The sequence below is a fragment of the Dermacentor andersoni genome, chromosome 2 (genome assembly GCF_023375885.2).
Source record: "Dermacentor andersoni chromosome 2, qqDerAnde1_hic_scaffold, whole genome shotgun sequence".
Taxonomy (NCBI): domain Eukaryota; kingdom Metazoa; phylum Arthropoda; class Arachnida; order Ixodida; family Ixodidae; genus Dermacentor; species Dermacentor andersoni.
In genome coordinates, this window is record NC_092815.1 from 113,015,682 (window position 1) to 113,030,958 (window position 15,277).

General features: G+C 45.7%; 1 long non-coding RNA gene across 1 annotated transcript in view; it reads left to right on the plus strand.

Moving 5' to 3' along the window:
- The window catches only part of LOC129387545 (uncharacterized), a 165,049-nt gene that overhangs the window by 140,805 nt on the left and 8,967 nt on the right, over positions 1–15,277 (plus strand). The window lies entirely within an intron of this gene.

A 15,277-nucleotide genomic window follows, 5' to 3' on the forward strand; every position in this document is an offset into this window, starting at 1 on the left:
TCATGCCTTTCGTGGTGACGTAATCAAGGTCGTTTCATCGTAATCTTTCTAACGCTCTCATCACATTGTCGTCAGACCATCGTCGTCATTCTGTCGTCATTCTGTCGTCATTCTGTCGTCATTTTTTCGTCATTCCGTTTCCGTCGTGCCAACGTCGTCCTTGCGTCGTCGTCATAAAGTCGTGTTCATGCCGTCATCATCATTCCATCGTCATTCATTGGGACTCGCGTGGTCTAACGCAACATGTATATGTCGAGCAAGGCGTTTCACGATGAAAATGTGCCCAAATTCATTTTGTACTCGACACTTGCAACTCGTCGCTAAACGAGAACAGTGTTCCATGAAAACAGTGAAGACAGCCTCGTTTGAACCGATTCCTACAGCGCGTTATTTTGTTTTGTTTTATGTTTGCCTCAAAGATTTGCGTTGTCTTGTGCAGATCTTTCAGTTAAGAGAAGTAACCGGTGTCGTCTACAGGCGACAACACAAATAAATAACCCAAATAATAAACATGTAGAGACGGAGTGGGAGAGAGAAAGTAGAAGACAATCAGTGGAGTTAACGAACAATTTATTGCAGGTAGTGCGCTTCAGTCTCATGATCCTTCATAAAACAGTTCATGTGAAAACAACAAAAATGAAAAATTAGTTCACGTTGCTCCACAGCTGTTCCGCACAAAGCATAGCTATGAATTTATATCTTTAAATTATTTTAGGATATGCCTCGTTTCACTCAATTGCTAGAACAGAGCTTGGGGTGTTAAATAAATCGATTCAGTTATTTTGCTTGCCGACATCTTGCATTAATTACTTTTTCGCAGCTTGATGTCTTACGGTAATTCACAGTAGTCGTTTCTAGCAGGTAGGAGGCTCTTAAGTTTATCAAACGCATAATGTTTTCGCAGTCATAAGCGTGTGTACTGCCGAAAAGGCTGCATCAATGAGAAATTTCAGAGGCATTTAAACTGGTCGTCTATCAGTTTTAGGAAGAACGAGCAAATGCAAACATTAAATTCAATGAGGGTGCCTCGAAAGGGCAATGTAACATGTGGGCTTTGAGATAAATTTATTATTAGATAACTCCCGAATAATTTTCACTACAGGTCGTGTACTTACATCTTGGTACACGATGTATTTGCATTCCGCGCTCAATTAAATGCAGGTGCAGAGTTCGGAGAAGCGCGGACCTCGTACGCGGCAATAGACATTTGTTCTGAACAATTATGACGCTAGAACAGAAAGAGCGCGAAGAACGGGACAAGGAAGAGAGACAGCGCTGTGTCTGCTAGTCACCTACCAATTATCAGAAAACAGGAAGCTTTCTTGAATTCTGAGGGTATTAACATTGGTAAGGAGTGCAGCGAGAGAGAGAGAGAGAAACAACTTTATTTAGTCGCCTGCAGAACGACACCATGATTAAATGGCGCCGCGATGCGGGCCTTGACATTTTTTGGTGGTCTCTACTCAACTCCAGCGCGTGTTACTCCCGGGGTCGGACGCCCTGAGGGGCAACGTTCCGTCGGTTTCGCTCGGCCTTTGTCTTTCAAGAGCCGCTGAGGCCTGCTGGACGGCCCAGGTTTGGTTTTCGTAGTCGTAGCATTCCGCCGCAGCCGCGAGTCGCGGCGGAATCGTTGTACTTGTCGAAGCTTCGTCGGGGAACTTGGTGCAATCCCATAGGATGTGAGTCAGGGTGGCCCTCTCCCGCTGGCACACGCGGCACACACATATACTTTCGGGTACAGATGATTCAATAACACTGGGGTGGGTAAGGAACCAGTTTGTAATTGTCTGAACATTACCGCCTCCGCTCGGCTCAGACCCGGGTGTGGGGGTGGGAAAGTCCTTCGAGCCAGGCGGTGAAACTGTGTAAGTTCCTTGAACGTCGTCATGTGGTGAGACTTTCGATTGCATGCGCACAACTTGCCTTAATAGCTGGCGTGCGTTGCATTACATAACTACATCCTCGCGCTCAGGCGTGAATATGCGGGTAAAATTTACAACAGTAACTTAAGGTTCTTGAATAATTCTGGCCATTTCCATCGCATGAAGCGTATCTGGAAGAACCTCTTAGATGTAGACGTAGCACGCTGCGGACGAGAACAAAAGATGTAACAGCTGGGACACAGTTGGCGGGTGACGTCTCCTGCGTCCTCCCTTCTTTTGGTCTCGCCCGCAAAGCGCTAAGTCTGCTGGTTGCATTGAATCAACAACAAGCCCGATTTGCCAACTTCGTAGGAAACTAGACAGTTTAATGACACCTAAGGTTGAAAACTGCCCCGCAGTGACAGCTGCAAGTTGCTGCAGTCTGCAAGCTGCAAGTCTTGAAAAACGTTTTATATTATTGGAGGCCACATAATGGCTTTAGGGCAAGACTAGATAGGTATTGCAACAGCGGTTATGGAGCCATTTCGCGTACACACTGTGTCGCAGAGACTAGAAACCCAAGAGCGTCAGAAGAACAAAATATAAAACTGAATAAAAAGCTTACTTTTCTAAAGACCACGCCCTACATGGCGAAGCTGCTTGAAAAAAAAAAAATTGTTTGTGAACTGAAGGGTAGGGGGGCAAGTAAGAAAATACCCTTAAAGCTAATAACAAATAAAAAAAAATAGATAAAGTCCTCTGAGAGTGGTCACAGACCCTTCCTTGTAAAATTTTCAAATAGTAGAAGTGTAACTTCGAATATTCACGGATAGATTACCAGAACGCATAAAAAGAGGCTGAGTTGCTCCCGTTTAGATATACTTTCCTTTTGAAGTTATCTGCAAACGCCTAAAAAATCCAGCAGAACCCATTACTGTCGACAGTAATGCAATTAGCATTCAGACAATGTAGGGACACACCATATTGTCGAAGATGCGCATATTTAGAATCTGTTGCGGTCAATCCGAGACTTGAATGCTTGGGATATGTGTGACACTGTCTCCGGAATCGGCCGACTTTGCTACGACATTCGGTTGCCAAGTTTGGCCATGAGAATGACGGCACGACGACCACAGCATGAGGACAACGCAGTGAGGACGATTGGATTACGACGACATTGATGGAACGACGAAGGCGCTATGACGATGCCAGCATGACGACAATGAGACGACGATGTGAATCGACATGAGACGACGAGAATCGGATGACGAAACCGGAATGGCGACAATGGAATGACTACCGTGACATCACGACGACGGTATCACAACGAGTGCATAACGACCTTATGACGAAAATGGCATGTCGAGAGTCGAAGGAAGACCATGGTATGACTACGATGACATCACGACGACGGTAAGAAAGCGAATGCAAAATGTACTGTATGATGAAGACTGCATGACGACAGTCGGATGACGAAGCTGGAAAGGCGACAATGCAATGACCACGGCGGCATCATGATCGCGAGCACATACACAGCGGCCCAAGCTGTTGTTGTTGTTGTCCTATGTGGCCGTGGCACATACCCACAGTGGGGGATTTGCCAAGAATCGGGCGGTTTAATTAGGTGCCTAAAAATAATAATGATAACAAGGGAGTTAACAATTTGGGCGTGTGAGCTTAAAAGTAAACGTTTTGTGTCTGGAGAAAAAAAAATAGAAAATCATCAGCGGAATTGGGACACTGGGTCGGCGTAAAAGGCGTGGCGGCAGCATGCAGCACCACGAGAGCCGGGAGACGAGGCTGGTGTGACGAAGAACGAGTGACTACGGCGGAATCGCACCGGTGTTATGACAACGCATGAATGACGAGCTTATGACGAGGATAGTATGACGATGCTGCAATGACGATGGTTATTTGTGTGGAGAGTACTTCACCACTTTGTCATATTAGTTATATAGTCGACTATACATTTTGACCTGCCAGGACTTGCTGTATGGCTCTCAGCAAAATCATCGCTAGAAAATATAGAAAAGTGGATGTATTAGACATCGAATAATATCACCGCGAAACGCACATAAGCTCTCACAGATTGTTTATTTTGTGTCTTGGTTTATAAGGACGGGCCTCAGTGGCCACGACCCTGCGTGCGGTTAACGACATGGGCACCCCCGACGACCTTGACCGCAGGGAAATAAACAAAATTACCAACGGTAATTCAGGTACCAACTTTCTGTCAAATGTTTGACAGTGTAAAGAAAGAATGAATGAATGAACATTTGATGTTTAATGGCGCAAGAGCCAGGTGAGTTTAGAGAAAGAGCGGTCACCTACCATCTCTATAATATTGCACTAGCATAAGTGATCATTTCCGCTACAACGTACAACCTTGCCTTTAACACAGTTTAGCACTTGAAAATACACAAGAAACAAAGCAGATAAATCTGTCCAAACTGGGAACAAAGCACTAGAAGTTTAGTTGCGGGCACCTCTGTCGTCGCAAATGTTGAAACAGGTATGTAAATGTTTCGCCAGTGGCGGCGGGATGCGTTTTGTTTTCTTTTCTTTCCCGAATTCACATAGAAACAGCAGCTGCAGCCGGCAAGGCTGATGCCACGCACACACCGTTGGCACCAGCTCGACACAACCCTCGTCGCAACATCTCCGTCTCCGATCAATGACCTACATCAATATTTGAGAATTTCGGAATCATGGGCGTGCATGACACTCTGGAAGATGGTGAAGCAATCTGTTTGCCGCTGCTTGCCTTTGAACACTGTGGCACCTCCTGGAATTTTTTTCTTGGTTATTTATTTCTGCGTGCTTTTTTTTTTCAGGACACAAGCTGCGCGCTGAAGTGAACATGGCGCAGACCTCTATCATACACGCATACGAGAATGAAGGCGTGGCATATTTATTTATATATTGTAGAGCCCCGCACGTTCGATGCTCCGTTGGTTTTTCATTACTTCTGAGAAGTGTGAAGGAAAGTTCGCGTCGTTGGGAAAAGCCCACACCTTTAGGAATGTTATTCTTGTACGTATGTATGTATTAGGGATGTACTTTTTTGTACGCATTGTAAGTTGGATTTATTTCATCACTTCTTAGCAACGTCAAGAAAAATTCACTAAGTTGTGAAATGCCTCATGAGTTTTACTTATGTGTATATACAATTTGGATGTACTATGCGTTGTATGTGTTGTGGGTTGTATATGTTGTAGAGAAAAGGAAGAAAAGTTTGGAGCTCCTTGGCGAAATAGTAATCTTCGATTTGCGATGGGGCTGTATAAACGATCGTCACCCCTACTTTTTCTCTGGAACACGGCAATCGACGTTCTGACAGAACGCTACATGTAAGTGGAGCGCTCACTTCACTGATGACGAATTAATCCGCGCACATTCGACAGGTGTCGCTTAACCGACGCTAGAGTATTACAAGAGAGGATAATAAAATGCTGTATAAGGACAAGCAGGAAAAATACAAAACGTACAAACTGCCTGATAGGAAGTCACTTATGCGAACGCCTAGAAATCTCGGCGATTGGACGGAAACGAGAGAAAACCTGTTCAACTAGCCAGCTTTTCGAAGAAAGTTCGCACATATGTATGCTTCAGTAGGCTATTACATGTAATTCTGTAACCGTATGTTGCAGGTAGTTATAAGTACCTTGAGAATATCTATCTATCTATCTATCTATCTATCTATCTATCTATCTATCTATCTATCTATCTATCTATCTATCTATCTATCTATCTATCTATCTATCTATCTATCTATCTATCTATCTATCTATCTATCTATCTATCTATCTATCTATCTATCTATCTATCTATCTATCTATCTATCTATCTATCTATCTATCTATCTATCTATCTATCTATCTATCTATCTATCTATCTATCTATCTATCTATCTATCTATCTATCTATCTATCTATCTATCTAGCTGGCTAGCTAGCTAGCTAGCTATTTGTCTGTCTGTCTGTCTGTCTGTCTGTCTGTCCGTCCGTCCGTCCGTCCGTCCGTCCGTCCGTCCGCCCGTCCGTCTCCGTCCGTCCGTCCGTCCGTCCGTCCGTCCATCCATCCATCCATCCATCCATCCATCCATCCATCCATCCATCCATCCATCCATCCATCCATCCATCCATCCATCCATCCATCCTACACTACATGTGCCCTAATTTTGGACTTATCGTGCTTCTCCCGGTAGCACGACGTTCGCGGCATTTTTTTCTGAAATCGACCCCAAGCGTGTTTTATTTGAATCTATTTTTTTTCTTCTAATTTTGGGCTTGGTTTTGATTCTGCTTTCCTGTGACGGAGCGACATATTCAGAGATCGAAAAACGAAACTGCCCAACACGCTCGCTGCACCAGATGACTTAGCGCTGGTTCTTCCGACTTGGGAGCGGACCATAAATGGGAGTTCCACAATGCGTCACGACTTTATTACATTCTTTCGAGCTGTATTGAAGTTCTCAGGCATTAAACCGCATACTTCAACATTCAACATTCTGTGGTAGCGTGACCTTCAGTGACCGACTCTACTGTGTATGATCAGTACTGTACCCTAACGCTTCTTCCTTCGAAGATGGAAGTGGCGGGTTCAAACACCTTATAGTGTACATTGTGAACCGACTACCGGTGAAACGGTGATTACGTACAGCTTTACTTGGCGTCTCATCGTGGAGAACACAATTAGCCGCATAGCGAACTAGCCATGGATATGGTTGATAATTGTGGAGGCTGTCCGACGCGGCGTCACTTTAACTCCGGCTGCAGAGTTCTACTTTAGTCTTTAGATTTGACCTGTTGCAGTGTTCTACTTTGGTCTTTAGATTTGTCCTGTTGCTCTCCTTTCCTCTTTCCTTTTTCCTCCCCTCCTTCCTATCTTCCATTTCTGTGTTGCTGTCACCTCCCTTCAGAGGAGTAGGCAGGCGTTGTGCCCCTTCCGGTGGCAGTTGCCAGCCTGCTCCTCGCTTTCCCTTTCCTGATACCTGTGTATATGTGTATATGTGTTCAAAACAAATAATAATAATTATAACCGAAACACCGCACCTAACGATGTATACCTCCATAAGTAGGCAAACATGCACGAGAAATTCACGTGGTTGCTTAGTCGTCAGTACTCTTATGAAACACTGTAATGAGAGTGCTAGACGAAGATCTCACTCGATGACTTAACAGGGGGTCGTACACTCCCGTGCTTGTGAGTGAGACGTCATTCATACGACTGGAATATAGCACGCGCAGTTATAATTGAGGCACAATTTCAGCCCGTGGAATTGTTCAAAGGACCAATTTTATGTGTCGTGTCCCCTATAGAAGAAGAAGAAGAACAAAACTTTATTGGTAGAAAGAATTTCGTTGCCCCTAAAACGGAGTAACGCCGTGTGGTGGGGCCCTTTAAATTGCGGAAAAAAGAAGTGCGCACATGAGATAGAGGTGCGGTACTTACTGACCAGCATGCGGACACAAGAGGGGACGTGTGAACATGTTTAGTGCTGTATCAGATTTACATGAGTCCAGATGCACATAACAGCACGAAGAACAGCTAAAGAAGGAGTGAGACGACGGCAAAATAAAGACATTAGAATAGAAAGATAACTGGAAGTTAACTTTCTGCGTGCAGTAAACAGATTGAAGTGTGAAGAGCACGGCAGATAGAAGTGTGGGCGCACGTAAAACAGCAGCAGAAAATCGATCCTGCAAGAGCCAAGACGAAGACGGGAAGCCATCGGCGCGCGAAAAGTATATCAAAGTCAGCCAAGCAAGGGGCTAGAACGAAATCAAGTAACGCGTTACCGAGCCGTATGAAAGGTACGAGGTGGCATTAAAGAAAAGGTCATATAGCGAAAGCGGAGAACAAACACCGGCGAAGAGAAACGGCATAGAAAAGCGAAGCGAAGTCACACAGAGATCGAACGCAGACGTGCGAACAAACGAGCTAGCAACGGGCCGATGTGGGACGATGAGATCTGCCCCATGATATATATACTCGCCGAGCGAAGACACTCTACAAGGCTGCTGAAAACCAAGACAACCGTGAACAGCAAATTTCAATGGCTTTTATGTTTTTTTTATTTGAGCCTGTGAGGGAGATGCACCACCGTTTGTTGGGGCAATGATAATTTTCGAACGTTAGTTTTTGCCTCTCCCTGTAACGACCGTTTAAATGGTAAGCTACGCAGCAATGAGTGACGTTATAAAGCATGATAAAGCCAGGGACTGTAAATGTTTATGAAATGGCAGTGATGGCGCGCAACATTTTGAGCGCAAGGTAAAACAAGAACGAGAAATAGCAGTATAGCTTGCCTGCATAGGAATGCATGCTCTTCATTATCTATTGGTTTCAGTTGGGCCCATATCGTTCAACTGTTCTCTTCATTTGTTACTGTTGTTCTTTTTGCCCTTAGTGATCTCCCTCGAGACCGGGCGTCCGTTGTCACGATGATTGGCCACTCGACGTAATGTATGTTGAAGAAATATGTAAAGTATAGCGAAACGAGTCCTTAGAAGTTATTTTTCTTGGCCGGTTAGTATATCGAGCCGCTTGATTTATTTGGATGTTCAAGGACAAACAGTTTCTGATTTCTTTAACTTCTTGCCTCAATAGCAAGTGCAAAATTAGTCAATCTTGCCTTTCCCTTCTTCAGCTTGCTTAAATAACTCGCCTCCCACCTCCTAGATTACGCAGATTGTGTCTAATTGCGATCTGTTCCCCTGGAGCCAAGGGATGGGAGGGAAGAAAAGCAGCGCGGAAGGTGGAAGTGATAGGATTGGGAATTAAATTTAGAACTGCTTTTCCGTTCTGCACCATCTCCTTTCATTACTGTCTCTCGCTCTTCCTCCCATTTTTTTTTTTATTTTCGGCACCTTTGTCTCTAAGTAGTCTCGCTGAGGAACGCTAGTGGCAACTGTGAAGGAAGGCAGGAAGCCATTTTTTTTTTCACGCGAAGAGCGCGGAGACCAAAGCATGCCTTTCGCTATCCACTTCGTATCGTTTTTCATCAGGAGACAAGTCACATAAAGCGCCTCGGCTAAGGCGGCGAGGCTCGGACCTGTCAAAGACTTCAACGAAAGGTCCTCGGGTAACACAGCAATATCCCCGTTGTCTGCTTCCTTTCGCTATCATATGTTCCTCTTTTATTCTAGATATTTAGCCGTCGCCGCGCTTTGTACCTGGCTTGTATTCAGAATCGTCAACGAAATGACAGCTTTGAAGTTGTGGTTTGCGAAAGGGAGATAAGGAATGCGTAAAGTTCAATTTATAAAGATTTGTTTTTTTTTCAAACAAGGGCGCAGATAATGAAACTGTTGCGAACTTGCTATAAAGTCCACGTTCCCATTTGAAACGCTATTGATGCTGCTATTCGATCGGCAATAGCACGCACAGCCGTGAATATGTTGCGCTATCTATGTCCATGCTGTACTAAATACAGCATGGAAAGAAAAATAGGACGCAATTTGCGGTGCTTTAACGGAAAGGTATTTCAAGCTATTCTTTTCAATTACTGCAATCAATCTTCCACGACTGGTCAAGATATTTTCGGGCTAGGACCAGTTCGCTTTTCGGTCAGGCGACGTTAATAAAACAGCGAAAGCTCCTCATCTGATTTGCCGTGTACACACTGATTATGCATTACTATATGGAATATAAGAAAGTAATTATTTCCGATTGTACGTTTTTTTCACTGTCAGCGCTCTCCAATTCGTCGAAACTTTTCGCGCTGCGCCCACTTCGCCTGTATTTCACGCGACGTCACAATACCACGAAAGCGCACCACTTTGAAGACGCGTGTACGCATTAAAGACGCATTACTATGCGAAAAGAACGTTTTTTTTTTTCGGAATAGCTGGAGAATGCCCTGTTTCGAAATAGAGGGGTGCCCGCCGATCACTCTGGCCCTGGCTACTCGGAGCTGCCTGGAAGGATGGATTTATTTGCGTATAATAAACATTTTTGCGGGGCAGGATAACGTTGTCAAGCCCTTTCGGCAAGTACGCGAGATGTCTCTGCCAAATTTTCTTCGCAGAGGATTCATTTTAGTTGAATTTTTATCACTGCGTTGCATGCCGCCGTGATTTCCTACCAGACACTGATAACTAAGCAAGAAGAAGGAGGCCAATCGCACACTTCGTCACCACCCTGCTCATAAGCTTATGTAATTGCACAGCGAAAGCCCGGCCCCACTGACACTCTCTGCGCTTCTGCGTGTTTGACGCCTCTGGTCAGCCACTTAGACACGAGAAACCTGTCAAGTGACTTCATGTAAATGAGGAGAGCGTTTCATTGGTCTGTTCAAACAAGGCTGCGAGTCACCGCCTCATGGTTGCGTCGGCGATTACGTAAATTTGGCGTCGGGAGATTGGAATAAAACCAAATTGGCATAGTTTTATGTGACAGGCCTTCTGGTTAAAATCATCAATTTAAACAGAGGAACGACCTTCCGGAGGTGAATTTAGCTGCCGTTAGTGGGACTGACTCTGCCAAACTAAACAATCTTTTCTAACCGAAGAATCCTAGCTGAAAGTAAATATATGCAGCAATATTTTTTTATTGAAATGAAAATACAAGAGATGCAGTCGCTTGATAATGGTGACGGCTACTCCTTTTCGCTTAGCAGAAACAACTTAAAAAAATATGTGTAATAAGAAAATGAAAACAAACCACGTCATAGGGCTAGAAATCCACCGCACACAGTCCTATGCACCAATGAATATATATATATAAATATATATATATATATATATACTGATTTTTGAGCAGAACCTTATAGCGTGGGCTTTATCCCAAATTGGAAGGATGCTCGTTAAAAGATGGAGCTCAGTGTCGAATTGCCATGTCTTCGTGAAACTGAGCTGCCCGTTGCAAATTTTTGGTTACGTAAAGCTATTCCTTTGCTGTAGGTCTGCATTCAGCGCTTGACAGATATATATGCCAACATAGATTGTTGTCTGAAATATCTTTTCGCGAATCCGCGACTTTCTCAATCTCAGCCTTCGAATTACTAAGTTATTACGAGTGCGTCTTCGTTGCCGCAGTCGATATGGCAGAGTTATGCCGATGCGTGTTCTCGTTGGGAGTCCACAGCACGTTGTTATGTAAGCGCAATTTCGAGCGGCGGACACATTGATGACATATGCTGTACGTTGCCTACACGCATCACGAGCTCGAGTGTCACATTTGTTCTGCGTCACCGTAAACCGCGAAACAGTTTATGCCGAAAGAAAATTTTAACAACAAACGTTGCTCCGCTACATAGCTGCAAACATGCCTACTGAAATATACACTTTTTTTGCACACGGTGCCCAAATAGTGGTCACTCGCCGAGGTGAGTGAGTGAGTGCGAACTTTATTAAGGTCCTGAGGAGGAAGAATTAAATCACTCGGGAGGCTCCACCCAGGTTGGGGCCGGTAGATCGAGTCCTTCGGCGACGGCCCGGGCCCTGTGGACAGCCTTTTGCTGAGCGATAAGCTCTGTGCTTCTGAGCGCTGAGTTCCAGGAGGACTGGTCAGGAAAGTCCGTGGCCGCGTTGGCAGGGCACAGCCAGAGCATGTGTTCGAACTTGTATTCGTGGGCGCAGTGTGGGCATTCAGTAGAAAGGTCTGGATTGATCCTGCTTAGTGTCGTTGGTGTGATGTATGTTCTAGTCAGCAACTGTGTGTAAGTGACGGCCTGTGCTTTTTTGAGCTTTGGGTGAGGAGGAGGAAAAAAATTCTTCGTCCTAACTATTGATTTGAAGTGATTTCGTGGTATGACCCGAGCGGGTCTTTGTTGTCTACGTCCCTCCAGGCTGGGTCGAAGCGAGGGGGCGGACCACAGACGCGGAATACTTCTGATGCATTATTACATGCATTCGAGCCCTCAGCGATACCTTATCCAATTCAGTTGCTGAGCAATACACTCGCCAAGGTATATTGCTCAGCAATTGAAGCGCGATATACACGGACCGTATGCCGGCCGGCGCTTCTTGCGTTACCGGTAAGCGCTGAGTTTTCGCTGAGGGCCCGAATGCATGTCAAGATGCATCAGAAACATTCTCGCTTTTATGTGATGCACAAATTTCTCAGGTCGGTGTCTCCAGCGCCCTCCGGCAGCGTAAGATGTGCCACGTGGTCACGCATTCCGGGTATCACGTTTCGATATCTGAGCACTGTACAGATTGCATGTTTTTAATTGGAAGAGGGAAAGTGACAAATTGAGCGTGACTTTTAATCGTTACTAAAAACTCCACAAAGTATATAGTTTACGAGTAAACACGACACTATGAACGTGTTGCAACGTGGTGTTCGGGTTTTGAAAGGCTGCACGTAAAGCCTTTTGTTACAAGAATGCGCTTTGGAAGCCACCCATTCTCCGCAGTGGATCACACCACGCATTCACGAAGCGTGAAAGCAGGTACTACACTGCGCGGATGCTACTGGATACAACGACACCGAGATACGTTGGTGCACATTGCAGCTGATTCCCTGTGGCGTTGGTCAATAATTTGACAACATACAACATTTTACAACATTTTCAGTTCTTGCGTGGCTATAGTTTACGAGAAGAACATTTCTTAATTTCAGAAGTAAACTCTTCGCGTGTCTTGTACGGTCGTGTAAGGCCGGAAATTTTGTAGGAGCCAGGAAGAAAAGTAATCAGGAATGTTCGATGCGCAATTAACGTCATTCTCGATGCAGCGACGTTGGTCTACGTGCTGATACGATCCCGACCGGGTGAGTTGGGGTTTTACCACAGGAATCTTGAAACGACGACGAAGCCGGGCATGGTGATGATGAAAGAAAGTTGAAAATATTGTATTCACTTCATTGGTACATGGCTGTGACTCTCATCTGAGTCTCGAGTGGTTTTTATTAACACTGGGGCCAGCACGGCTTTAAGTAACCACTGGTGGTCCTGTGGTTGTCGCCGTCTTCTTCCGGAGCCTGTCTTTCCCTTTGCCCATTCTTCGTGTCAGTTCGGCGCGAAAAGCGTGCCGTCGTCTTGACCTTCGCTTTCTTCTATCCTTTTGTGTCAGCTCGTGGAGAACTAGGAGGCGTCGATTCGGAGAAGAGGGCAATTATGTCGACGTGGGCAAGCCCGTTTGGATGCCTCTAACACGTGACAGGTCGATCATAACAGTGCATGCTTTTAACATGAAGGTTTACTTTCAAACGCATAGACGGTTTGCACACGAAAACGTGCGGATTCTGCGTACGCTACGCTCCGCACTCGCATAACATTTGTTGTTATGCGGGAAGTTACTTTCGACGTATATTCATGTCTACAATTTATACTTCCATTGTATACTGTATCAGTTCCAGAAATAGACGGCGGTTACTTCCGCATATGCCTATTCGCGCTTTCCGTCCTCAGTGTTTTGAAGAGGAGCCGAAGCCCGAGCCATGCTTTTGTTAAAAGCGTGAATTGCACACTTTACTACGTCATGGTGGGGCCGTTGCATGGTTTCGAGTCACATCGTAATTCGCTGGCGTTCTTTGGGGTGACAGTTTTCTATCGGTGCTCTCACGCAACGAAATCGACGCATTCTCGATGACTCTAAGACTCAGCGGCAGTTTCTCGCAAGAGTCGCATGCAGAACCTTTTACGTACGTAGGGCACGTAACTCCGGCGCCATTGATTTAGCATCTGGACGCGATGCCCAAGGTGTTTCGCTGCGTTAGGCGCGCGCATATTTAGATCACACGCAATCTTTACGTATGAATCTTTACGTATGCAGAGCTTCTGCGCACGTGGTACTAAAATTGTCTCATGATGGTCGCCTACGGTGTGTCCGAAACTTCTGCTCATTGTTGTTATTATGATAACTAAGCGCACTGCTGCTTGTCTTTTGAATAAACATCGGCAGGAAAGGTGTACTCATGAAATGCGTCAGTAGAAACTGATACTCGAATATTTCGGCCAGCAGCGAAGCCGCCCACAACGCATATTCTTGCTGGGCATTCTAGACACAACCAGTTGTTTATGCACATCTAATCAAACTCAGTATCTCCCACTTTCTGCTGCAGAGTGGACTTTAATAAATATAATAAGATAGCAGCGTAGCCTCATTAGCCTAGGTCCGCCTGAACTTGCTTTGCGTGGGTATGATGCCATGGCATGCCTTCGTCAGCAATAAGCTCTATCTCCCTGAGTGACGTATTTGTGTGGCGTAAAACGACGACTGCCTTTACATTTTTCATTCCAGCAAAACACCAGTCGTTATGCGTGACCGCCCAATTGACAGCTGGATGAGCGCACCGCATGCTCATATGTGCCGCCTCATGACTATTCTCTTACAACACGATAGCTCCCAAAGACCCAGCAATAACTGCCAAAACTCGAGAGCTAGTCCCTTTCCAAGCTGTTCAATGAGCCTGCATGTTCGCGCGTTCGTGACGTTATGTTAGTGTGGGTGGTCTCGGCAGCGTGGGTGCGCATATTATTCCATGGCAATTTGGCAGACACCGTTGGATTATTCGAATGGATGCTAGTCGTGCCCCGCTAAATTTGCTAAGGCCGGGTGCGTGTTGAAGTGCTTAACGCAAAGCCCGCCTTTACTAGATATTCTCAATGGTATGGCGAATGTGCAGAGAAGGAGAATCTAAATAAGTTCACGGATCTGTTTCGTCTCTAGGTGGACTCCTACTAAGGAGGTATTTTCATTCATCAGGAATTTCATTGCTGAGCGGAAGCAAATAATATGGCGTAGCACTGCTGGCGGATTGTTACGTGGAACACACGCGTGCCACCCTATACGACAGCGAGTTTTACGCGTGCATTACAACCGTTATGGCGTGCTCGTTTTGATTACGTGAGGAAAGTGGGTTAAGTGAGCAGTGATTCTTTCTAAAAAAGTCGCAGTTTCGCCCGGAAAGCGAAGCATCGAGTGGGATAGCAAATTAGTGCACAGGTAATCGAAGTGAGCATAGTAGTTTTCTCGGCCGTATAAGCATGGAAACATTCGCGCACTAACTGAATGAACAAGCAGGGTGTCAGCGCGCACAAGCAAACATGAACACATCGCACTCGATGAGCGCGGCTAGCGTTGGTGTGAGCAAGCGCGGCAGCAGCGGCGAGCGAAGTAACCTTCGTGCGGTCTATCGCTCCAACGCGAGAGCGGCTAGGACATAGCGCACAGACCGTGGCCGAGCGAAGTACGCACTGGTTGGCGGAGCCGAAACCGGCCCCCTACCCCCTCCCTTCTGCGCTGCCTCCCCGTTTTCCTCCACATATCTTGTGGGAGAGTGAGCCGCGATGGTCAGTTTCCCTAGCGCTCGTTCGTGAAACACGCAGTTGCTGCTGGAGTACAACTGCTGCCGTTGCGGCAACAGCGACTTAAGGCCCACCAACATGGAGCAATCTTTCGGCGAAAAAGCGGCGGCCGCCCGGAGGTTGGGGGTCAAAATATAGCTGGAAGCCACTGATAAAG